The sequence below is a fragment of the Schistocerca americana genome, chromosome 4 (genome assembly GCF_021461395.2).
Source record: "Schistocerca americana isolate TAMUIC-IGC-003095 chromosome 4, iqSchAmer2.1, whole genome shotgun sequence".
NCBI lineage: Eukaryota > Metazoa > Arthropoda > Insecta > Orthoptera > Acrididae > Schistocerca > Schistocerca americana.
This window is the reverse complement of record NC_060122.1, coordinates 260,486,144-260,513,541: the sequence shown is the minus strand read 5'-3', so window position 1 is coordinate 260,513,541 and position 27,398 is coordinate 260,486,144.

The window sequence follows — 27,398 nt, the reverse complement described above, 5'->3', positions numbered from 1 at the left end:
ACCGCGAATTGTTTGTCGCTACGAACACCGCCACAAAATTTCGGAATTCCAAATGGATACAAACAAAACCAGTGACGCAGCTGATCAAGTGAACAGCGACTGGTACACATGAGATGTATGAATGTAGCTTTTAGGCGTCTGGAGCAGGCACAAAACGTCCGATTGGCAGAAACGAACTGGGAAGGAGTAAAATGCCATGATTTTGATGCAGTTTAATGTTAGGGCCCTTGCAGTGGGCAGAGAGAGTTTCCACATAAATAAGAGGAACTCTCCTATTGGTCAGATAAACCTGTGATGCGAAGAATGAAATAACCCAGGTGGGGTGACAGTTGTGCTACAAGAAAGACAAGAGCGAAATTTTCGGGGACTCTTCTCTGAACTGGCGTCAAGTGCAGGACGGGGTGCATAACGCTCCGTAGGATACAGAGGAGAAATTAGTGTGAACACTGCGTTCACTGCGGCTGACCTTCACCTAGATATTAGCTGTAGCGTCGCTGAGCTCCAACTGTGGTGAAACCAACAACCAGTTGCTTAATTGTTATTGTAGGGACTGAGAGGGCATTTAAATTGTGCACTGCTCCTGCCATGAGTGTGCATATCACCATATTCCAAGACTAGGGATGAGTACATGTTTTCTCGCATAATGAGAAACATAGGCAGAGCTTCTTCAGGAAAAATCAGCAAAGGCTTACACAGTTTTTATAGGAATTTCAGAGGACGAGAGCAGCCATGCAGACGACAGCTCATTGCAGCTAAGGGAAATACCGCAAGCAGAGGCGTAAATTTGTTGGTTCACCAGCTTGCGTCAACTGTAAACTCGAGAGACCTTGGGTAATCTTTTGCTCAACTTGTCACAAAACTAACCATCCTCAATAGACTTGATTGTCATCCTAAATAGTACTGAACTTCGAACCGGAATCGGATGATTTATCGTAGTACTGGCCAACATCATGATGTAGTCGTAAGAAAAATTTACCATTGTTGTGTTTAGGATTATTTCACTTTCTGAGGACGAGATCCGTTCGTTTGACAACTGTTGTAGCTTCGTCACATTGTAAACTGAGTAAATGCGTGTATTTCGGTGATAATATTGCAACATTAAACCAAACATATTTACAGCCTACATAGTTGTTCTGTCCTCCGAACCTTAGAGAATGGCGACCCTGCCAGGATGGCAATTGATCTGCCTGGATGGCAGAGTAGTCAAATTAGAAAGGGCAGTTAGAATTTTTGAACTGAAAATCAGTTTTCTTTTTTGTTTTGTTGTTTTCGTGACAAGGTTACCCAAAGTATATGTATGTATGATCGTATGTATGTTTTCTCACATAACGAGAAATATAGGGAGAGTTTCTGCTGAAAAATTCAACAAAGGCTTCGTTGGTTCTTATAGGAATTTCAGAGGACGAGAGCAACCATGCTGATGACAGCTCATCGCAGCTAAGGTAAATACTGCGAGCAGAGGCGTATACTTGTTGGTTCACCAGCTTGCGTCCACTGTTAACTCGAGCGACCTTGGGTAACCTTTTGCTCAACTTGTCACAAAACTAACCATCCGCCGTAGACTTGATTGTCATCCTTAATAGTACCGAACTTTGAACCGAAATCAGCTGATTTGTCGTAAGAATAATTTAGTAAAGAAACTTCTAGTTAGAATTTACCAATGTCGTGGTTTGGTTATTGCACTTTGTGAGGACAAGATGCGTTCGTTTGACAACTGTCGTAGCATTGTCACATTGTAAACCGTGTAAATGCGTGTATTTCTGTGATAATATTACAACATTAAACCAAAAATATTTACAGCTTACACAGTTGTTACTCAAAACCTTACAAGTGTACTAAGTGCCCTTCTGTCTGTGGTATCAAGCATTGTTAGCACCCCAAGGGCGGAACTGCAAATTTCCACCAGACGCCAGTAGCAATCGTGCGGGATCCAGGGGATGCAATGGAGTACGCCATGCCTTCTAGCGGCCTGGCACCTTGAGCACCCTCTGCCGCCGAAGGTGCTGTATATGTTCGTCAACAGCACCAACATCAAGATATAGCTCTGTGCGCTTGTAATCTAGTGTTTCTGGTATTCAGAATGCCGGGAGAAAAGCAAAGTACCATCAACTGACTATATCCTGACGTGCTACGCTGCAGAATATGGAAAGCTCAGCCAATAAACTTGGCACTTATCGATCTGGACAAATATTCAATTCTCTATCCGCAGCTGTGAAACAGTTCTCACAGACATACAAAGAACAGTTTAGTAATAATTTAGATACATAGTCATTCATGTGAACTGAACTGAGAATGCCTCAAAAGTGTACAAACGGCGATTTATCATTTTTTCTTGTGTTAGCAATAGGATTTTTATAGTATACTATATCTGTGAACCTTATGTTCCATTTTCGTTTTGTTTACTCGTTTTAGTACAATCTGATTGTAAAACTTGTTTTATGTCGACTCAGTCCGTTGCTAATCCTATTTTACATCCTACCTGTGTAAGACTTAAAACAATGTCACTTTGAAACGTTCAAACCAATTGTAATGTTTGCATGGCTGAATGGCACGTTCCGAAAACCAATAACTTAAAAAAAGAAGCTATGCAAATTTAACTGCGCTGGGTAATGTAGTTTTAATGTGCCTTTTCAATTACTAGTTAGAAGTTTTTTGAACAAACGCTAACTGTAAACCGGTAGCAGTGTGAGCTTCCTAAATAATTTTGACTGATACAGTTCACAAAGTAATTCTTTCTCATGAAATACATTCGATGAGATAGCTCTTTTTTTCACTGATCTGCGATAGTGGACATTACGAATTAGGTGTTGAAACTTGCATATTTACACTTTCCATCTGACTATTAAGCGATCGTCAAAGCCTTCGACGAGCAGGACTGAAGTATGCCTATGGGAACCTGTTGCTACAGCTTGTGATTCGCAACAGTTTTTGAAAAATACGAACAGTAAACTGTATACTCTCTCTGTGTCCTAAATCATTATCTTTGCCATAGTTCACAAAACGACAGTTTCTCATCCAATACTTTCGTCGGACCTGCTCTTTTTTGACTAAATTGAATCGGAGATTTCCATTAGCTGTTGACTCTGGCATAATTGCACTGTTCACCGAACTTACTCAAGTAAGTCTAATGGGAGCCATTGTAACAACTTATGTGTTGTATAAGAGTTTATTTTCTCAGAGCACTAACGCATTTTTGCTAATGATACAGTATGTGCAAAATAGCTCTGAGCACTATGGGACTTAACATCTCAGGTCACCGGTCCCCTAGAACTCAGAACTACTTAAACATAACTAGCCTAAGGACATCACACACATCCATGCCCGAGACAGGATTCGAACCTGCGACCGTAGCAGTCCCGCGGCTCCGGACTGCAGCGCCAGAACCGCACGGCCACCGCGGCCGGCGATGATACAGTATAATAGGTCTAAAATTTATAATGAGTCTGTCCGACAGACCGAGACTAGGGCTACGCAGCTAAGACTCATCGCAGCTAAGACTCACGGGAAATACAGTTCGACTGAAATGTCATACATACAGATTTGACGCCCCAACAAAGAAATAGCAAAACATTTGACCTACGTTATGAAACCCTTTGATGGTCAGTGATGTACGACACACATCCTTTAAACAACAGTTCAGGTTGCCCCGGCACATATTCAAGCAACACTGCCTAAAGAAAAACATCTGAGGAATCTAGTAGAGAACAAAAGAAAAAAAAACACAATTAGTCACGTAGTATTGTAAGCACGGTTATTCAGCACTAACACACATACACACACACACACACACACACACACACACACAAACAGACACACACACACACACACACAACTACAACAACAACTACTACAACTACTATTACATATTGAAAATATCACAGTATAAACACTCAGGACTAGCGAAAATTACGCTGTACTGCCCTTTTATTTCCTATATCTATAACCTGCTCAGTGTAACGCAGGAAAAATACTGCAAGGTGACAGTCAGTTCACCTTCCACACACTTTGGCGGTTTTGTAATTATGCGCTTTCATCGAGTTCTGAAGGGTATTTTTTCTCTGCCTTTGTCGTCTCATAATTTTTACATGCCAGGGCTGAAGATCACGCTGGAACCGAAATTGAGTGTGTTTCAGTTTCTTCTTTATTACATTTGATTTTCAGCACCTGTATATATGTAACCACTTGTTCTAAACATAGATAATTGCTGAATAAATTTGGGTGTAGTTGGAAACGCCTTTAACCGGGTAAATTGAGCTGGACTATTTTGATTTAGCTTTGGAGCAGAGATCTGTGAACGTTTAGTCGAATTCAACTTTCAAAGCTGGCCTGAGACATCACACTGCTGGAGCGTCATCTGCGTGGATTTCGTAACGGGTGCCCTCTCAGAACCACACGTGGGGGACGCATTCGTTAAAGGTTTAGAGACTGAATCGATGGAAAAATTTTGAGAGCAAGTAAACAGACGTCATCACTCGTGTCTACTAAATTGAAGAGATACCTCGTACCAGTAAATAAAACATCTTGTTGACTGGCAGTTCACCCTCATGGGGTTCTTTGGGTCGCTGTGTTTGGGAGCGAGGTAGATTGACTATAGGTTAGTAGCTAGCGAGACGCTGAAGTTAAAAGTCTTGGAGGAGGCACTGTGCCCCTGTGCGATGAGCACTAGGAGGCGACTTGGAACGGGAGTTTGTCAAGATTTTTCGAGTTAGGATCTTTCTGTATCTAAGTTACTTGTGAGAAGCTGTGTGGGGTTCTGACAAGTGATAATCTTGCTATTATTTAACCAAATTCGATTAGGGGAGGATATGTTCTTTATCTGGTCACGACTCATATTATGTAACATGATTCAGACTGAGTTTCGTTTTTCTTTCCGCTGCAAGGTACAAACCAACTCTGACGACTCAGCTTTAACTGGAGTATCTTTGCTGACAGGATATCGGTTGGTTAAGTAACCACCAATGTCAATGAAACTCTCCATCAGCCGTGTAATTGAGATGTTATTTTATTTTGAAGGCGACCAGTTTCGGTGTTCCGCTATGCCATCTTCAGGCCCCATATGCATCTCTCCAAATTACTGATAACGTTATATAATGCCTTAAATCCCTGGACGTCTTGAAATCAATCATTTCACTTGTTCTTCATTCAAAGACTTGATAGCAGCTATTAAGTTAGAGTTGCTATCAAGTCTCTGGATGAAGCGCTAGTGAAACGATTGCATCCATTATGGTTTATTTGGCCTGAGGATGGCGTAGTTGAATGCCGAAATTGGTAGCCTTCAAAATAAAATAAAACAAAATATCACTTAGACGGTTGCTGTAGAGCTTCATTCATATTGACAATTAACTGGCATATGTTTTAGCCTACAGTCGCCTTTTTTCTACCTGTTTCAGCACACGTTATCACCCTCTGGCTATCCACTCGCACGCAGTGTCTCAAATATGGATGGTGGAATCCACTGTATACCGAAACGGGTAGCCTGAAGGCAAAATATAAAAGAACGTTGTGACTATAAACTAAAATATACTTTATTTCAAAAGCACTCGTCGATTCCGTATACGTATTTTCGACACCGAAGCCAATAATGTTACGTACCACGTAAACCTTTTCATTCACCTTACTTTCCTCAGTAATCCCCTGGCCAACGAGAGCAACGCAGACCTATTTCAGTGAATTACATTTGACGAATTTGATTCTGATATTGTTTACTACCTGGTGGAATGCTTGCTGCTCCTTTCTATATAGCGTCAAAGCACTACTTCGTCGCAGCCGTCAATCTTAAAGTATCTTTAAACAGAGTACAGTAACCTTTTTTTCCGGTGGAAGATCGCATTTCGGTGTGATGTCAGAGTAGAACCACGAATAATAACTTTTGCGGCGAGTAGTTTTCGCTAGGAGACTTTCCAGTTGCACTCTTTTATGAAGAAGCAAGAATCACTTTCCCAGAGAAACCACAGTAGGCAGTCAGCGGAGAGTTATGGTCATCTCTAAACAGAGCAATCACAGTAATTGGACAGACAAACATAGATACACGGAAGGTAACAACGAAGAAAAAAAAAAGGTTCAAATGGCTCTGAACACTATGGGACTCAACTGCTGAGGTCATTAGTCCCCTAGAACTTAGAACTAGTCAAACCTAACTAACCTAAGGACATCACACACATCCATGCCCGAGGCAGGATTCGAACCTGCGACTGTAGCGGTCTCGCGGTTCCAGACTGCAGCGCCAGAACCGCGCGGCCACTTCGGCCGGCAACGAAGAAACATCGGGTGACAATAGAAATACAGAGGAGTTCAGGGAAATTCAGGAATATATAACACAGGACAATAGAACTCACTTAGGACGAAACAAAGAGGAATCGCAGGGAAATGAAGACGAAACGACTGCAGGCAAGGGTGCATGCAAGGGGGCCCTCGGGGTCACATTACCAACCCCCTCCCCAGATATTCCGAGAGAGAGAGAGAAAAGAGGAAGACAGTGAATGTCGGCATAATCACAATTTTTACTTACGGGCAGTATGTAATTGTGAGTTTAAAAAATGCAGAAAGCCTGGAATTAACGGAACGTTGATGTGGCATCCTTTGGTATGCCTTCTGGTTCCTTTTTTGGTCAGAATTTATGATAAAATTACAATAAAATGTGATTTCGTTTATCGTTTCGTTCTTGAATTTTACTCGCTATGCAAATAAAGTTAAATCTTTTACTTCGTGAAAAATTTGTGAATTTGTGGGGCTGCGTTCAGGTCGAAACATTCAGATATTTTCGGTAAACATTTGATCTCTCAGGATTCCTTTCCTAGTTCGTAAGAAATAGTACTGCCACGAGTTACTACTGTAGACAGCTTTGTCTGAAACTTCACTTTTCGATTTTCCATAATCACCAAGCTTCTTACAGTTAGTACATACGTTTTTCTATGATCCTTGACATTTAGTCATAGTCCTCCTGTTGGTAAATGGCATCCATTGTCCTATTTGGCGTTTTATCAGTAATAACGTGTTACAGTCATGTTATAGCACCTCACTTCTTGTTGAAAGGCGCAGTGCGTAATACATATGGTACAATATTATAAATGTGAAGGTAACTCTGTCTGTCACCTTTTCACGGCAGAACCACTGAATCGAATTTGATGAAGTCTGGTACGGAGATAGCTTCAACCCTGAGAAAAAACGTGGGCTACTTGTAAAAATTAAATCGGTAGGCAGAGATGATAACAATCAATAACAGTAAATCAAGACAGCAAAATCTTTCTTGGCAATGCCCCTGTTTACAGTACGTTGCACAGATAGGAAAATTTGAATTTTTAGGTATCAGAGAGATGTACGCAAATGTCCACGAGGGCACATGCTTAGCTTTTACGGTTCACCCATAGTATTTTTCGTCTTTTGATTGCACCTGGCGCATCGAATTCGAAAGACACCACAAAATTGGTGAATGTGGGTGAACCATAAAAGGTAAACGTAAGTTCTCATGTAATTTTTGTAGACATTTTTGAGATCTGTATTATAGTGAGACGTCAAATTATGTACAACGTATTGACTAGGCAACATATTGCTGTTGACAAACTTGTTACTTCACATAGCAGATTATCTTTAAACGTCTGAACACACTTCCATCAAACGTGTGTCACGAGCGTTCTGACTAAACTAGCCTTAAACTACACGAAAATCTGCTCTGAAATCGATACATTCGTGTCGGTGCTGTGATACCATAGACATAGAAAAACTTATAATAGCAGCTGATGTCGTGCAATGGGGCGGCGAAGGGGGACAGGGAACATCATGAGCTGTGCTTCTCAGACACTTGCTTATCAAAACAATACTTTCGATACGCGAATGAAGCCGCTTGTAAAGGATAATTGAATATATAAATAAATAAATACTATCACTAATCGATGGAAAACTTTCGAAATTCTTGCAGGTGGCACTCTGTTTACATAGCAGTGTACAGCCATGCTTTGAACAGGGCAAGATACCCAGACTGTAAAAGGGTGTTACCGCCTGTCAGTGGTCATGTCCTTTCTCGATAATTTGTTAAAAGAAATGTCATTAAGACTCCCTACAACTCAGCCACAAGGGATCGGTGATCTACAAAAATTATTGTCGCAACTTTAGTAATAAAAATATAGTGAATGTTTGCAATGTACTGAACCATTCAAAGACAATTTTCCTGGTTTTGTAGCTTTCAAGGGAGAATAACACACACAGTGTGTGTACATATTTAATTTAAAATTAGTCTCATAAAGCCTTTAAGGACGTGCACACGCTTCCAATCCTTGTGATGTGACTTCTTCCCCTAACCCGCAGAAAAAAATTGTATGTCCGCCTCTGGCCGAGGGAGAAATGTGAAGAAATAGGAAAACAAATGGTCGTAGGAAGATCTTCTTCATCTTATATCAAACTCAAAATAACCTTCAGTGAACTGGAAAGGTAAGGAGCTAATAATAAGAGTACTCTGGGAATCCCGCTATCAAGTACAAAGGAGAGAGAAGACCGTTGGAAAGAATACATCGAAGACTTCTCGGAGGGAGAGAACATCTCTGATAACGCTACTGAGGAAGAAATTGGAGTCGATATCGAAGGTACAGGGGCTTCAGTGTTAGAGCTATCGTTTAACAGGCCTTCGTAGGACTTGTAATGTGATAAAACAAATGGAATGCTAAAATTCTGTCAGAATTTCTGAAATCACTATGACATGCGGCAACCGTGCCAATCGGTGTAGAATCTATGAGTATTCAGCATCCCGTCAGGCTTTCGAAAAGATATTGTCCACACAATTTCGAGGATAGGGAGAGTGGATAAAACTATCGTACAATCAACTAAGTGGATCAAGCATGTAGGGTGAGTAACATACGGAAGAACGGAAAAGAAAACTGAGGACGTGTTATATGATGATCTGTCCGGCTTTTGAAAATTAAAGACAGCTGACGGCAGGAGTTGTGACGTGGCGTTTGATAATGAAAGCAAGATTTTGCATAAATCAAGACCGGTTCACAGGATATGTCACAGTGAAAGGAGCATTCGGATATGTAAAATAATGCAAGATATTAGAAATAATGAGAAAAATAGGGGTAAGCTTTAGGGAAAGACGTGTAATGTACAGTACGCACAAGAACCAAAAGAGAACAATAAGGGTGGAACAAAGAAAGAAAATGCACAGGTTAAGAAGGATGTAAGACAGGGATGTAGTCTTTCGACCCTACTGGTGAATCTACGTCGAAGAAGTAAAGACAGAAATAAAATAAAGGTTGAAGACTGCTTTCAAAATTAAGGGGGAAAGAATATCAGTGACGGTTTCCTTTGCGACATTGCTGTCCTGAGTGAAAGTGAGAAGGAATTACAGAGCATTTTCTATGGAAGGAATAGCCTAATGAGAACAGCAGATGGACTGAGTAAACCGAAAAGAGCCGAAAGTAATGAGAATTAGCAGAAATGAGATTAATGGCGAACTAAATATAAAAATTGGGAAGTAGATGAATTAAGGAATTCTGCGAGTGATACCTTGGAAGTAAAGCAAGGATAACCTAGAAAGCAGATTAAGGCAGGCAAAGCTGGCTTCCTGGCCAAGACAAATTTGCTAGTGTCAATTATCAGCCTTAATCTAGAGGACAAATTTCTGAGAATGTACGTTTCGTGCAAGGCATTATGAGGTAGTGAAACATGTGCTTTGGAAGAACCATAAAAGAAGAGAACTGAAGCGATTGAGATATAATGCTATAGACGTAAGTTGAGAACTATGTTTGCTAACAAGATAATAATGAGGAGGTTCTCTGCAGCATTTGCGAAGAAAGGTGTATACCGAGAATGCTGAGAGGAAGTGAGAACACAATGAAACGGCATACGTTGTCATGTGAGAACTTGCATGGTAGTAGAGGGAGATGTGAAGAGTAAAAAGGCGCGGAGGTGCAAGGATTGGAATACATCCAACAAATAATTGATGACGTAGGCTGCAAATGCAACTCTGAGATGAAGAGAGCAGCAAGCAACTGAACAGACTAATAACCAATAAAAAAGAGGAGCTGTGGAAGAATAACGTAACAAAAATCTCCAAGCTCTTTCCCATCCACCTAGTTATTGAGATCTGCTTACGGGGAAAGCGGTGCACTGTGTCAATTAGTGATGGGCCGCGACGGACGGAGAGCCTCCGTAACAAGTTCACGCAGGTAGCCACCCCGTGTCGCTGCCCATCGGGTGTCGCGGCACCTTTCAAACTGCGCAGTCAGTGTCGCGTGTCTCAAGGCCACAGCCGACGCCGGGCCGTCACGGAAGGCTGAGAGCAGGAGACGAGAGAGAGGAACAGGAGGAACTTGCTTATCGCCGCAGAACTCTCCCTGAAATCGAGCCGCGGGCCGAACGGTCGCCCGGCGCCGTTAATGCAATCTTCGTCAGATATCTGTAACATAATAATGAATTATTCAGCACACCGTCCCGTTACTTACCCTCTTAACCTGAAATTACAGCGAGACTTTAATCACATGCTAAGTGGTAATTTTCTAGAGAGTGAAATCTAATAACCGCTCTAAACCCGAAATATCCGTCCTCTGATTTGCGTGTATCACTCGCACATCGTGTACAAAGTGTATATCGTCTCAAATATACACAGACTCGCACGGGAATATACAGGCGACAGTACACTTGACGTAATGAAATTCAGAAAAGTCTGTACTCTCGCAAATGAGCTATGGACAAAGCCATTAACTACCAACTGAATTCTAAATTATGAACGAATTTTGCTATCCACTGGTATTTTGTAAGATTACTGCTATGGAAGTTACTGTTGGCTTATAGCTTAACACATGTTCTTTCATCCTTCCGCTCCTTCTTCTCACTGTTTCCCAAATACTACTTTCCTCGCTGATTCTGTAGAGATCCTTCTCTTCTTTTTTTCTTATCAGTTCACCCACTATTCAGTGTCCTTCAACATCCTTCAGTAGCACCAAATCTGAACCCTTTCGATTTCCTTTCTGCTCAAATTAAGCACTCTTTTGTGTGGCTAATGTTCTCCTGACATCACCGGGGATATTTTATTAGGCTTCAAAGTTAGCACGATTCGTGGTCTTTAGCTTTAATGTTAAGTTTACCATACATTTTGATTACTCCACATTACTTCTGATTTTTCCGGTTTCATCTCAATCTATAATCTGTCCACATTAGACTCCATTCAATAGGCCCTGTAGTTCTTCCTGGCTTCCATTGAGCATATCAGCATCATCAGCGAATCTTACCTATGATATCTTTTCATCCCGAATTTTAGTCCAACTCTTGAATCTTTTATTTCCGTAATTTTTTCTTCAATTCAGAGAACGAAGAGTATAGGCTAAATACGACGCCCCTGTCTCGTTCTAATTTCAATGTAACTTGTATCTTGGTCCTCCTATCTTACTGTTTCCTCATGATTCTTCGATATGCCATATACACTCTAAGGAAACAGAAAGAGCGCACAACGCAGGAATTATGCGAATGGGGCGAAAATCGGTAAATGTGACGTACGAGTACAGAGAAACAAATGTTTATAATTTCAGAAAAGTGTGTGATTTCTTCAAGAGAAAGAGTTTCACAAATTTCCGAAGTCATTAATGCATTGGTCCACGTCTGGCCCTTATGGAAGCAGTTTCTTCAATTTCTTGTTGGTTTATAGAGTTGATGGATATCCTTGTAAGGAATGTCGTGCCGTATTCTGTTCTACTGGGGCCTTAGATCGTCAAAATCTTGAGCTTGTTGGAGAACGTGCCCGTAATGCTCCAGACGTTCTCAATTGAGGAAAGATCCTGCAAGTGGGCATTATCTTGCTGAAATGCAGACCCATGATGGCCCGGGACGTAGAATACCGTCGAAGTACTGCTGTGCTGTAAGAACGATGTAGATGACAGCCAAAGGGGTCCTGCTATGAAATGAATGTCACTGCAGACTCCAGGTTGTCTGGACATATAGCTGGGTGACAGTCAGGTTGGTGTCCACGTCTTCACTGGTCATCAGGGCTCAAATCGAAGCGTGACTCAAACTTAAGGTAATTATATTCCAATCAATGTGATTCTGGGACGAATACGTATTTAGAGACAGTTTAGACAGCGGTGAGATACCAAGCCGGACTGTCAGCCGCCATACTACCTAAGTGCCGAGCGAGGTGGCGTAGTGGATAGCACACTGGACTCGCATTCAGGAGGACGACGGTTCAGTTCCGTGTCCAGCCATCCTGATTTAGGTTTTTCGTGATTTCCCTAAATCTCTTCAGGCATGTGGCGGGATGGTTCCCTTGAAAAGCGCACGGCCGACTTACTTCCCCATTCTTCTGTTATCCGATGGGATCTAGGACTTCGGTGTTTGGTCTCCTTCCCGAAAACAACCCCAGCTACTTTAACACTGGGAGTGATGTTCAGCCATTTCGCAGCAGAACCCCTCTGGTTGTTATCCTCAGCGCCCTGACAGCATATAGACACATCGGCAATATTCATGAGCCGTTTTGTTGCTGTTCATGGGACTCCATCGTGGGCTTACATTTCAGCAAGGTAATGCCCGCCCGCACACGTGCTTACCAAACACTACCTTGGGCAGCAAGTTCGCCAAATCTCTCCGCAGTTCAGAACTTTTTGGAGCATTATGAGGAGGGCCTTCCAACCAACCCGGGAACGTGACGATCTAACGCGCCAGTTGTCCGACTTTGGCACGATATCCCTCAGGAAGACATCGAACAATTCTGTCACCAATGCCAAGCACAATGACTGCTTTTATAATGGCCAGAGGTGGACCAATTCGTTGTTGACTTGCTTAGTTTGCTAAGCTTAACTGTTAAATGATCCAGTTTTTCCGAAATTGTAATGATTTCTTCTCTGTACATGTACATCACATCTACCGGTTTCTGACATCTACCAATTTCTGTCCCATTCGGAAAATTCCTTCGTGGTGCATCCTTTTCTTTTTCTATCTTTTTTTTTCTATCTTACAGTGTATGAACTGTCATTCACTACAGATTACACCTACTTCTACCAGAATTTCTTCCATCCGAGTTCTTGTTCATTGTGTATGTCCATTCACAATTGATCATTTCCGGCATTTGCGTTATTGTAAGACGTAGTTCACAGTTCCAGCAAATAATACGTAACAGAAATGTGAAAAACGATATGCAATGGTAATGTGTGTCCGTTCGAATGCCTAATTTTATGTTATTAATTGGTCTGAAGAGGTGTTGGATTTTGCTGACTGAAGTTTATTTCCTTTCACTGCGCTCTTGCCCACATTTGAGTTTTGGAATACGCACCATTAATCGTTTGGATATACAGTATGCTTATCAGTTACATGGGATGATATATTTTGCGCATTGCAACTACGTGTCACTTTCTAGTGCCATGTACTGCTGCTTTACAATGACGCTGGCGTCGGATACGCTCAGTACAGAGTGGATTTGAATTACATTTGTAATTTCAGGTGATAAATGGCAAGGTTGAAGTATCAATGTAGTGAAACCCTTATACAGTGAGCCCCATCCGTATGGATTCCGAAATAGAATGTATTTAAAGTACATTATGGCCATTAAAATTGCTACACCAAGAAGAAATGCAGATGATAAACGGGTATTCATTGGACAAATATATTATACTATAACTGACATGTGATTACATTTTCACGCAATTTGGGTGCATAGATCCTCAGAAACCAGTACCCAGAACAGCCACCTATGGGCGTAATAACGCCCTTAATACGCCTGGGCATTGAGTCAAACAGAACTTGGATCGCGTGTACAGGTACAGCTGCCCATGCAGCTTCAACACGATACCACACTTCATCAAGAGTAGTGACTGGCGTATTGTGACGGGGCAGCTGCTCGGCCACCATGGACCACACGTTTTCAATTGGTGAGAGATCTGTAGAATGCGCTGGCCAGGGCAGCAGTCAAACATTTTCTGTATCCAGAAAGGCCCGTACAGGACCTGCTACATGCGGTCGTGCATTATCCTGCTAAAATGTAGGGTTTCGCAGGGATCGAATGAAGGGTAGAGCCACCGGTCGTAACACATATAAAAAGTAACGTCCACTGTCCAAAGTGTCGGCAATGCGAACAAGAGGTGACCGAGACGTGTAACCAATGGCACCCCATACCATCACGCCGGGTGATACGCCAGTATGGCGATGACGAATGCATGCTACCAATGTGCGTTCACCACGATGTCGCAAAACACGGATGCGACTATCATGATCCTGTAAACAGAACCTGGATTCATCCGAAAAAATGACATTTTCCCATTCGTGCACCCAGGTTCGTCGTTGAGTACACCATCGCAGCCGCTCCTGCCTGTGATGCAGCGTCAAGGGTAACTGCAGCCATGGTCTCCGAACTGATAGTCCATGCTGCTGCAAATGTCGTCGAACTGTTCGTGCAGATGGTTGTTGTCTTGCAAACGTCCCAATCTGTTGACTCAGGGATCGAGACGTGGCTGTACGATCCGTTACAGCCATGCGGATAAGATGCCTGTCATCTGGACTGCTAGTGATACGAGGCCGGTGGGATCCAGCACGGCGTTCCGTATTACCCTCCTGAACCCACCGATTCTATGTCCTGCTAACAGTCATTGGATGTCGACCAACGCGAGCAGCAATGTCGCGATACGATAAACCGCAATCGTGATGGGCTACAATCCGACCTTTATCGAAGTCGGAAACGTGATGGTACGCATTTCTCCTCCTTACACGAGGCATCACAAGAACGCTTCACCAGGCAACGCCGGTCAACTGCTGTTAGTGTATGAGAAATCGGTTGGAAACTTTCCTCATGCCCGCCCGTTGTAGGTGTTGCCACCGGCGCCCACCTTGTGTGAATGCTCTGAAAAGTTAATCATTTGCATATCACCGCATCTTCGTCCTGTCGGTTAAATTTCGCGTCTGTAACACGTCATCTTCGTGGTGTAGCAATTTTAATGGCCAGTAGTGTATATTTGTTTTTGGGCTAGTGACGGGCAAGTATGTGTCTTATCTACTGTACCCCTTGGAGTCTTTATTGTAGCCCAGGTTACCTCATTGCTACCAAGATCGCCAGACCTTATGCTATTAGATTTTGGTTTATTGTGTGGGATGACGTCCACGATGTAGAAACGGAAGGTGACAACGCGAGATTAACTGCCTGGTCTCATCATGGATGCTACTACCCTCAAAAGGAAACGTGCAGAGCCAAAGAGACAAGCAACACAACATGCTCTCTCAAGACTGCACAAATGAGTGGTAGCTGTCGGTGGGATTTGTTGTGAACTGCACAACTGCTGTGTAGTGACGTGCACTATATTGCTCAGTAGTTAGTGGGTTAAAAATATGTTTTTTCTATTGATATTTTGTAAAACGCATGTCGTAATGTTTAATAAAGATTGTGCGTACATAAATGTATCAACCTGACATCCTACTGAAAAATTCAGAAAATAAATACACTAAATGCACATTAAATGTGTCATTCGGAAAATGAATTTTTTTGCTGACAGTGATCGTTCCTGTCATTTCCCTAAATACTGACCATTCATCCTGGGCCACCATTTATAAGGTAAAGTTGTCTCTTGTATTTCCAAAATTAAGAGCAGTTTCATAATTTTTGAGCTATCCAGTCCAATGCTGGACTAGCACTTGGATGTGTGACTGTCTGGGTCTGTGATTGCTGCACTGTAAGGCGTTGGCAATCGATGGCTAAAACTTTTGTAATTTTAAGATAGCGCTGAGCGGAAATCTAGGTAAAGAGCAAGATGATGTAAAATAACTGTCATGTCTCTGGCAGCGAGAGTGGAGTATAGTTAACCTGATTTTTCACAAGGAGGAGACAACTCTTTAGGAAACGTACGTTAAAACTTTTTAAAGCAGTTTTTAACGAAGTACGCATTATAATTTAACTATCTCGTTCACCATGTGTGACCAGTTCACGCAGCAAATTGACCTGCAAGCCAGTGTGGAGGTTTACGTTATATTCTCGCCACCGTGTCTTCTCCTCTCAACATTGGTGTCTAAAGTAGATGTGAAACGTAGGGCACCAAGAAGAATACAGGTGGTTACAGTGTACTTCATATCACATGTTAAGCACATGAAAACACAAAAACGTTTTGATAATTTAACCATAATAGTGAATCGTGTTGGTTTCCTGTACTTGAAGACAGGGTCGCAGAAATCGAAAGATCCTAGTGTGTAAGTGAATAAAATGTTTTATGAATCCTGCGATTTTTGTACTCGAATGAGGGCGACATGGCTGTCACTCAGTACCGTTGGGCCTTCCGAAGCCTCTTCACAGGGAGTACAAAGTGAAATCATTTAACGCAAACTGTCAACTTCAACGTTCCAGATCACCTGAATATGCGCATTTGTCCTTTGTTAAATAGAAGGTCTGTGTCGTGTCTCAGAGTGCAATGGCCTGATGGTAATCAGTCTATCAAATTGTGATGAGTGAGCTACGTCGGCATTGGAATTCCCTCGCAGCCCTGCTCTGCTAATTTTTTACTCAACCCTAAAGTTTTTTGACGCAACTCCCCAGTTCAGTCGCTCGCAAGCAGCTCTGTTCCTCTCAGCCTGTAACTGCGGCATCCATCATCGATGATCTGCCTTATGTTTATGGGTATCCCTTTAATCTGCCTCTAGTTCATTCGTCGAGTATCCTCTCGTTTCAAGAGCTCCTACATACGCCCTATTCGATGCGGTCGCACATTGTAATATAATAAATGAAGTCCATGAAGAAGGCACCCACTAAGGAAGGGAGGGAGTGCATTGTGACAAAACGTTGACGTTAGTGTGCCTTGTTAGAAGAACAGTCATGCAACATTATGCCTCCTCGCACCACAACACCTGGAACCATTAAAATGATCATGTTCGACAATGTTCCTGAGTGCATATCATGTCTCCCCCTCTCACCCTATGAGGTTACGTCCATAACCGCTACTTATATGGCTCTGCTCTCAATCGACAGAAAGCACTCCACTCCTCGTTGATTCAGTCGCTGTGCTTGACCCGTGCATGGCTCGTGTTCCCGCCATCATGTATTTTACACCGTGTTTTTACCGTCTTCCATTTCACTACGTTAATTTAAATTACTACTGTCACTGAGTAGCTGCTTTGCCTGACCATGAGCGGCGTTAACAGCTCGTATCGATATATCTCCTCTCGTAGTATCTTTGATCGATTGCTATAACTTCCCGCTCGTTGTCTGTTGTAGGGAGTTGGTCGTGGTTCGGGTTGCGAGTTCGGGTCTGCAGTCAGTTGGAACGCGTCTGGAGCGCAGTCCGGACCTGCCAGTCGGGGAGTTGCTATGCGGCACTAGTTCAGTCGAAACCATTGCCACCATGCATTACTTGAGCCGGGCGACGGTCATGGTGGATAGTCGGTCGGTCGCCCTACCGGACGCGTTTTGGTTCTCCGATAGTTTATGAGTCGGCTCTGTGCAATACGGCGCTGGTGCAGTCGGGTTGTAATAGCAGCGAGGCCTGCGTCGAAATGGCTCGCCCGACCATTGGCGCCACAGATCACCTGAGCCGGGCGTCGGTCTTGGTGGATCGTCGGTCGTGTGTGTGTGTGTGTGTGTGTGTGTGTGTGTGTGTGTGTGTGTTTGTGTGTGCATCGACTCCCGATTTGTCTTCGTGTATGTTTAGTTTCTGGTGGGTATCGTTCAGGTCTTCGTGCAAGTGTTTGTTAGGTCGTGTGTGTAGTTGATATTATATCCACTGACGACTATTTTAGATGTTTATATTTACTAAGATGGTATCTGTTCTTTCGGACTTGACCATCATCTTCTTCTGTGCGAATGCACAAACAGTGGCCGAACTCTTACTGGAATCGGCAACGCGCCGCGAGTAATGAGTATAATGGGCGGGGGCACTACAAATGTAGTGCGGGACAAAACGTTGAGAATGTGGGTTTTGCGGGAGGCGTGCCAGAGATAAATCCCCGCAGTCGCGCTATCCTCTGTGTCCTCGGTGGCTCAGATGGGTCGCCGGCACGGTAGCTCAGCGTGTTCGGTCAGAGAGCGGGTTGGCCTCTGTAATAAAAAAACTGAGTGAAACGATCAACATACGAACTTGACCGGATGTCATGTGACGTCCGCAACGAACAAACACAAAGATCAACAACGAACAAAATGGAGAGAGAGAGATAAAAAGAAGATGGATTGCGCGTCTGCCATGTAAGCAGGAGATCCCGGGTTCGAGTCCCGGTCGGGGCACACATTTTCATCTGTCTCCGTTAACGAATGTCAACGCCTGTAAGCAGCTAAGGGTGTTAATTTCATTGTAATTTATTTTAGATGTGTCGGCATTCTCAGAGAAGTCAGTCAGTTGGGGCGGACCAGGGACTGACGTAAATTCAGGCAGTGTTTCTTTTGGTGAAGTTAACTATATTGCCGTATTTCAAAGTCAAGTGTACCAGTGGAATTTTCTGCCTAGTAGCCGTTAGTGTTCCGGTTACCTGCCCTGGCCAATAACGTAATTTCAGGCAGCGTCCTTTCCTCACCTGTTGTCGCTGTCCAACATGGTGTGTAATTTTGACAGCTAATACGTACTCCATTGTGGATTATCACGTTTCTAACATTGCCGGTTTGCGTTCTCATGTACTGACCGACGGGAAGCAAGTCGTTTTGTCGGTCAGTCCGTGGCTGTCCCCTGGTTTGGTTCCAACGGATCAAGTATAGTTGGGCTCACCACCTGTCTCACCTAAGTGAACGAGGGCAGACCGACCTCCCTGGAGGCCTTCTGAGTGCCACCGGTGTTTTATTATCTGTTGTCAGCTATTTTAAATTTTAGGCTTATGGTTATTGTTTGTTTCTTAAAATTTTGCAAAATCCATTTTTAAATTTACCTTTCAAGGTTAAACACTGCGGCCTTCTGCCTTTGAAGATTACGGTAATATATTTGAATTTTGAAATTTTGAAGTTTGATTGCGGCCCTCAGCCATTGGTATTGCACCTTGCGTATGTTGTTTTTGAATTATTCTATTGCTATCTTAATTGGATTTTTATCTTGTTGATTTTTAAGATTTCTTTTTGTTAAACATGATGGCCTCCTGCCTTTAAATGTCTATGGTAACATATTCTGAAGTTCTGAAATTTAACTGCGGCCCTGAGCCATTTGTGTTGCACCTTGCATATGTTACCTTTGAGTTTTAAATTATTTTATTGGTATCAGAAATGGTCAAATGTTTGTGAAATCTTATGGGACTTAACTGCTAAGGTCATCAGTCCCTAAGCTTAAACACTACTTAACCTAAATTATCCTAAGGACAAACACACACACCCATGCCCGAGGGAGGACTCGAACCGCCGCCGGGACCAGCCGCGCAGTCCATGACTGCAGCGCCTGAGACCGCTCGGCTAATCCTGCGCGGCTTACTGCTATCTTCATTGGATTTTTATCTTGTTGCGATTTCTTGTTGGAGGCCTTCAGCCGTGAAAGAGCTGCTAAATCACAATAAATGACAGTTCGAAGCAGAAACTGACCTCAACCCTTCGCCCTTTCCGCAATCCTATTACTTGTTCTGCCCAGCGGGTTTAGCGGGCATATCAGTGCTCTTAGCACCATCGCCAACGGTGCTACCGACGTGCGGGTGCCAATGGAATACAACTTACAAGGCGTCAGGCAAGAAGAAATTCCACTTCGTCCTATGTAATAAACGGGACACATATCACATCTGATTTTATACACTCCTGCAACTGTGGACTTGAAATTGCGAATGAGATTTTTTTTTGCAAGTTATTGTTATGGTAAATATAACTTTGAACCCATATTTTCCAATTAGAAGACGACGAAGTTTGCACGAATCAGAGCATAAAAATGGAATCGATAAAAGATTTTTGTACTTGTTACTGTCAGAAACAGCACTGATGCCTAAAGTGTACAAGATCTGCCGTAAGGATATCTTTGTCTGTAGACGTCAAGCAGTGTTCTTGAAATCTTACTTTATGGATGTCACAACATTTCTTTGATGTCATTCTATCCTGTTACAGGTCTACAGTGTCTACCCCTGCTACATCACTAACCTTGTCGTGCCTGCCCGTCTTCACGCAGTACGCTGCTCTGTTGCAGGTACTGATGCCAGTGGGGCGCTTCCAGAACCACGGTCAAGGCTTCTACTGAAGTGGTGAAGAAAGCACCCTACATTCTGAGCAATATGCTCGTCGTTCCCTCGCTTGGTTTCTGCAGGTCATTAGACACGGGCGTTGCGCCCATGCCCTTGCATATTATGACTTCCAAGAGTGCTGTGTAAGACGTCCTCAGAGGCAATGTGTAATGTGTGGTACACACTCATGGTACATCTGAGCTGTGTGGTAGTGGCTGGAATTCCATCTAACTCCACATATCAGCCTTGCAAGGGAGTTGCGCGTCCGGCGCTGTATCACATGGGCCGCCGGATTTCCAGAATGGGCGTTGCTGCCGGTCCTGCAGCCCCATGCTATGGAGTCGTGCTGCGCCGAAGCCCAGCAGCTGCGCGGCGAGTTAATATTGTATGTCGGCAGCGCGTCGCCTTTCGGAAATTGATTCTGGCGGAGGCGGTTCTGCCCCTACCACCGAGACTCACGACACCCTCAGGTGCGCGAGTTCTCAGGAAGCATAGGCAGGACGCATACGGAGATCGTACACGGAGTTCCAGCATCGTAAGCAATTTACGAGGAACCCTTACCTGGTCACGGCCTGAGTTTCCTCAAGTTCAACAAATCCGCTCTTTCTGCTAATATATATGGATGTAGAAACCAATTTAACGCGCATCAGAATGTAGTCACCCAATGTCAGGAAGATGAGTGGTAACCGTACTACACACATAAAAAAAAATGTGACTGAAGACTGATGTTGATATTGCATCACACACACAGTCACTTTGACTGTTCAGAGATGTCACTGAACCCGCCCAAAGGTGTAAACAACCATGCTTGAGTAGCGCCTATTACACTCCTGGAAATTGAAATAAGAACACCGTGAATTCATTGTCCCAGGAAGGAGAAACTTTATTGACACATTCCTGGGGTCAGATACATCACATGATCACACTGACAGAACCACAGGCACATAGACACAGGCAACAGAGCATGCACAATGTCGGCACTAGTACAGTGTATATCCACCTTTCGCAGCAATGCAGGCTGCTATTCTCCCATGGAGACGATCGCAGAGATGCTGGATGTAGTCCTGTGGAACGGCTTGCCATGCCATTTCCACCTGGCGCCTCAGTTGGACCAGCGTTCGTGCTGGACGTGCAGACCGCGTGAGACGACGCTTCATCCAGTCCCAAACATGCTCAATGGGGGACAGATCCGGAGATCTTGCTGGCCAGGGTAGTTGACTTACACCTTCTAGAGCACGTTGGGTGGCACGGGATACATGCGGACGTGCATTGTCCTGTTGGAACAGCAAGTTCCCTTGCCGGTCTAGGAATGGTAGAACGATGGGTTCGATGACGGTTTGGATGTACCGTGCACTATTCAGTGTCCCCTCGACGATCACCAGTGGTGTACGGCCAGTGTAGGAGATCGCTCCCCACACCATGATGCCGGGTGTTGGCCCTGTGTGCCTCGGTCGTATGCAGTCCCGATTGTGGCGCTCACCTGCACGGCGCCAGACACGCATACGACCATCATTGGCACCAAGGCAGAAGCAACTCTCATCGCTGAAGACGACACGTCTCCATTCGTCCCTCCATTCACGCCTGTCGCGACACCACTGGAGGCGGGCTGCACGATGTTGGGGCGTGAGCGGAAGGCGGCCTAACGGTGTGCGGGACCGTAGCCCAGCTTCATGGAGACGGTTGCGAATGGTCCTCGCCGATACCCCAGGGGCAACAGTGTCCCTAATTTGCTGGGAAGTGGCGGTGCGGTCCCCTACGGCACTGCGTAGGATCCTACGGTCTTGGCGTGCATCCGTGCGTTGCTGCGGTCCGGTCCCAGGTCGACGGGCACATGCACCTTCCGCCGACCACTGGCGACAACATCGATGTACTGTGGAGACCTCACGCCCCACGTGTTGAGCAATTCGGCGGTACGTCCACCCGGCCTCCCGCATGCCCACTATACGCCCTCGCTCAAAGTCCGTCAACTGCACATGCGGTTCACGACCACGCTGTCGCGGCATGCTACCAGTGTTAAAGACTGCGATGGAGCTCCGTATGCCACGGCAAACTGGCTGACACTGACGGCGGCGGTGCACAAATGCTGCGCAGCTAGAGCCATTCGACGGCCAACACCGCGGTTCCTGGTGTGTCCGCCGTGCCGTGCGTGTGATCATTGCTTGTACAGCCCTCTCGCAGTGTCCGGAGCAAGTATGGTGGGTCTGACACACCGGTGTCAATGTGTTCTTTTTTCCATTTCCAGGAGTGTAGACGTGGGGGGTCCGATAGCCGATCACTTCCAGTCATTCCACCAGGAAGGAGGTACACGGCTCGTGTTGTCTGTGTGTTGAATAATGCTTTTTGTACAGCCACAGCACGTTGTGTTACGACTCGAGCTGTCCGTGATAGGCTAAATGATGCCTAACTTCACTCCCGACATCCATGGTGATGTCCAAATTTGCAACCACAACACCATGCAGCACGGTACAGATGGGCCCAACAACACGCCGAATGGACCGCTCAGGATTGGCATCACGTTCTCTTCACCGATGAGTGTCGTGTATGCCTTCAACTAGACAATTGTCGGAGATGTGTTTGGAGGCACCCCGGTCAGGCTGAACGCCTTAGACACACTGTGCAGCGAGTGCAGGAAGGTGGAGGTTCCCTACTGTTTTGGGGGGTGGCGTTATGTGGCGCTGGTACGCCACTGGTGGTCATGGAAGGCGCCGTAACGGCTGTACGATACGTGAATGCCATTCTCCAACCGATAGTGAAGCCATATCGGCAGCATATTGGCGAGGCATTCGTATTCATGGACGACAATTCGCGCCCCCATCGTGCACATCTTGTGAATGACTTCCTTCAGAATAACAGACATGAAGCCCATCGAACACGCCTGGGATAGATTGAAGAGGGCTGTTTAGGGACAACGTGACCCACCATCCACTGTGAGGGATCTACCCCGAATCGCCGTTGAGGAGTGGGACAATCTGGACCAACAGTGCCTTGATGAACTTGTTGATAGTATGCCATGACGAATACAGGCATGCATCAATGCAAGAGGACGTGCTACTGGGTATCCCGGTGTGTACTGCAATCTGGACCACCACCTCTGAAGGTCTTGCTGTTTGATGGTAAACACTTCCAGTGTGTGGTTTTCATGAGCAATAAAAAGGGCGATAATGATGTTAATGTTGATCTCCATTCCCTTTTCCTGTGCAGGTGCTGAAACCCTCGGAAACTAAGTGATGTAAAAAAAAATGTTTTTTTGTGTGTATTTTTCAGTGGGCCAGACAATATACTTGATGACACGCAACCTATTGTCCTGAAGCTATTGACTTTTTCCTTTTCTACATCTAGATAAATACTCCGAAAGCCAGTGAACAGTGCCTATATCATGTCAATATTATGTTTTCTTTCCCATTCCAATCGCATACTGATCAACGTAAAAAAGTCTTAACTCCTATATACGCACTATAACTACTCTTACCTTATTCTCTCCAAACAAGCAGTAAAGTCCTAGACGAAGAGCTATGCAAAACCAGTGAACATCATTCGTTGTTAAATATCTCCTCTAAATATATTCATAATCAACATGCAATGTTTCAATTTCAATATAAAAAAGAAAAAAAAATATAAAGATCAGTTTTAAAAACAATTAGTTAACTCCAAATGCCAGATGTTGAACGATTTAGACAAACTTACAGTAGATAAAACACTTTTAATACACTAGTAACCATTAAAATTGCTATACCAAGAAAATGACGTGCTACAGAAACGAAATTTAACCGACGGAAAGAAGACGCTGCGATATGCAAATGATTAGCTTCTCAGAGCATTCACACCAGGTTGGCGCCGGTGGCGACACCTACAACGTGCTGAAATGAGGAAAGTTTAAACCGATTTCTCATACACAAACAGCAGTTGACCGGCGTTGCATGGTGAAACGTTGTTGTGATGCCTCGTGTAAGGAGGAGAAATGCGTACCATCACGTTTCCGACTTTCATAAAGGTCAGATTGTAGCCAATCGCGATTGCGGTTTATCGTATCGCGACATTGCTGCTCGCGTTGGTCCAGATCCAATGACTGTTAGCAGAAAATTGTGGTTTCAGAATGGTAATACGGAACGTCGTGCTGGGTCCCAACTGCCTCGTATAACTATCAGTCGGAATGGTAGGCATCTTATCCGCATGGCTGTAACGGATCGTGCAGCCACGTCTCGATCGCTGAGTCAACAGACGGGCACGTCTGCAAGACAACAACCATCTGCACAAACACTTCAACTACGTTTGCAGCAGCATGAACTATCAGCTCGGAGACCATGGCTGCGGTTACCTTTGACGCTGCATCACAGACAGGAGCGCCTTCGATGGTGTACTCAACGACGAACTTGGGTGCACGAATGGCAACACGTCATTTTTTCGGATGAATCCAGGTTCTGTTTACAGCATCATGATGGTCGCATCCGTGTTTGGCGACATCGCGGTGAACGCACATTGGAAGCGTGTATTCGTCATCGCCATACTGGCGTATCACCCGGCGTGATGGTATGGGGTGCCATTGGTTAACGTCTCGGTCACCTCTTGTTCACATTGACGGCACTTTGAACAGTGGACGGTACATGTCAGCTGTCTTACGACCGGTGGCTCTACCCTTCGTTGGATCCCTGCGAAACCCTACATTTTAGCAGGATAATGCACAACCGTATGTTGCAGGTCGTGTACGGGCCTTTCTGGATACAGAAAATGTTCGACTGCCCTGGCCAGCACATTCTCCAGATCTCTCACCAACTGAAAACGTCTGGTCAATCGTGGCCGAACAACTGGCTCGGCACAATACGCCAGTCACTATGCTTGATGAACTGTGGTATCGTGTTGAAGATGCATGGGCATCTGTACCTGTACATGCCATCCAAGCTCAGTTTGACTCAATGCCCAGGCGTATGAAGGCCGTTATTACGGCCTGAGGTGGGTGTTCTGTGTACTGATTTCTCAGGATCTATGCACCCAAATTGCATGAAAATGTAGTCACATGGCAGTTCTAGTGTGATATATTGGTCCAATGACTACCCGTTTATCATCTGCGTTTCTTCTTGGTGTAGAAATTTTAATGTAGTGTGTTACTGAACTATGACCGATCGGGGCACAGGCCCGCTGGCAGCACAACAGGCCCCAAGCGTAGACCTCAGGCCCCAGTCTCCGGCGACAACAAGGCAAGCGGTAGTAAGTTGAACGCTACAACATGTACACCAGACACCCTCTTAATCAGAGAAACGGTGAAACACAACTAAAGATCTTTGCTCAACTCTGAAGTATACCACACTTAATGTGTGTATAAATTCGTGCGTTCCTAAGAATCAAAAGTTATTTGTACTTTTAGTGAAAAACAGTTAGTTGAGTACCATAGAAAATACTGTACTTGTTTCGCTAAAGAGTAAGGAGGGAGACATACTAATGCCTGGAAGAACCAAGTAAAGACCACTGATTAAAGTGCATCCCGTTTCTTAAGTTCAGCACAGCATGATCAAATCTACACTTAGAACTGATCACAGACCGCGAGGCCGTAAAATCAAGATCACAAGGAAACAACTGTTTCAACTTTTACTCATAGTCGGATGCCCAAATATAAAAAGAAACACAAACACCAAACAGATAAGCCAGTTTCCCTACGGGAGGGAGTTGAACACATGCCTGTGGGCACTTCAGACAATCACCAATTTAAAGAAAGAAGCGAGAAAGCAGCATAACTCAAGTTGAATACCGAGCGGAAGGCAGGCACCAATCTGCTTCAAACAAACGACCGAGACAAGTTTCTGACGAATGTTAATAATGTCGCTCACCTATAAACAGAAGGAGATAGGACGTGGTTCTGTCCTCGACCAGAAAACAAAAATGCGTTGACCCGGTGTCCCGCAAAATCTCACGATTATAACGTTCCGAGCCAACGTTGGCGCGTCAGGTACATACAGCCTGCGGCCGCGAGCTCGGCTCCAGTTCATCATCGGCAATGAAGGGTGAAGCTTTGACAATGCCAGCCACTCGTGCTGGCGAAACGTGAGTAAAATCATTAGATGAACGTCGGCCGAAGAACCCGAGACAGAAGCCAATAGGCAGTATGGCCCACATTGCTGTTCGATGATCCTGTAAGTACGCCTCGCTGCAGGCGCCATAGCATCCCCACCTGTACTGTGTCCTTATAATTCTCCATCCTTTTTCACCAACTACAGGCGCTATTTCAGTCCCACTTGTGTCGTACAATAAAAAAAAATGCCCTTAGTTATTATACTTACACATATTTTCCATCACCTGGCAGGCTTTCCCGCTATGTCCCTTCATCGCTTAGTCACCTATTGTTGGGGGGATCTATCATCATGAGCATAGATTCTCGAGCGACATGGAGCAGTTTAATTGACTACGTTGCATCGAACGACCATCTCGTATCCGAATGACATTTCAATGCTTTTGATGTTTTAAAAATGCCGCTGATGTGAAGACAATAAAACCTAACCAAGGAATACCATTGCGGCTCTTTATTCCTGTTCTAATTCATCAGGATTGTACCACGGCTTAAATCTGCATAGTACCTGTGAACTATTCTAGTTTGGAATCACATTCGCCTAGATTACATCTCCTAATATTCTAGACTTAGCTACGAGCATCATTCCTTCGGGATGTCTACCTTTCATTACGGATGTATCTTGATGTGAAACAATGATGGGATAACATCGAATATCGTGTAGGACCTCGCTTTACAAGGCACTGTGTAGCAGCTCGACGTGGTATCGACTTAACAAGTAGTTGGAAGACCCATGAAGAAATACTGAGACATGCTGCCACTAGAGCCATCCATAAATGCGAAAGCATTGCTGCTGAAGGATTTTGTGCACGGACTGGCTTCTAGATTAGGTCCTGTAAATGTTCGATGGGACTCAAGTCGAACGATATGGGTGGCCAAATCACTCTCTCAGATTGTCAGGCTGTTCTTCAAACCAATCTCGAACAATTTTGGTCCACTGACATGACGCTCTGTCATCCATAAAAAGTCCGTTGTTAAATGGATGCAGATTGTCTCCAAGTACACGAAAATAACCGTTTCCAGTCAATGACCGCTTCCGTTGGACCAGAGGACCCAGTCCGTTCCATGTAAAACGCAGCCCGTGCCATTATGGACACACCACCAGCTTGCACAGTGCCTTGTTGACAAACAAGGCACTGTGGCCTCGTGGGGTTGCGCCACACTAACCCAAAGATGGCTCTTACCAACTCATATCGGGTCTCATCTGACCATCATTGGTTTTCCATTTATCTAGGGTCCAGTCGATATGGTCACGAGTCCAGGAGAGGCCCTGCAGGCGATGTCGTGCTAT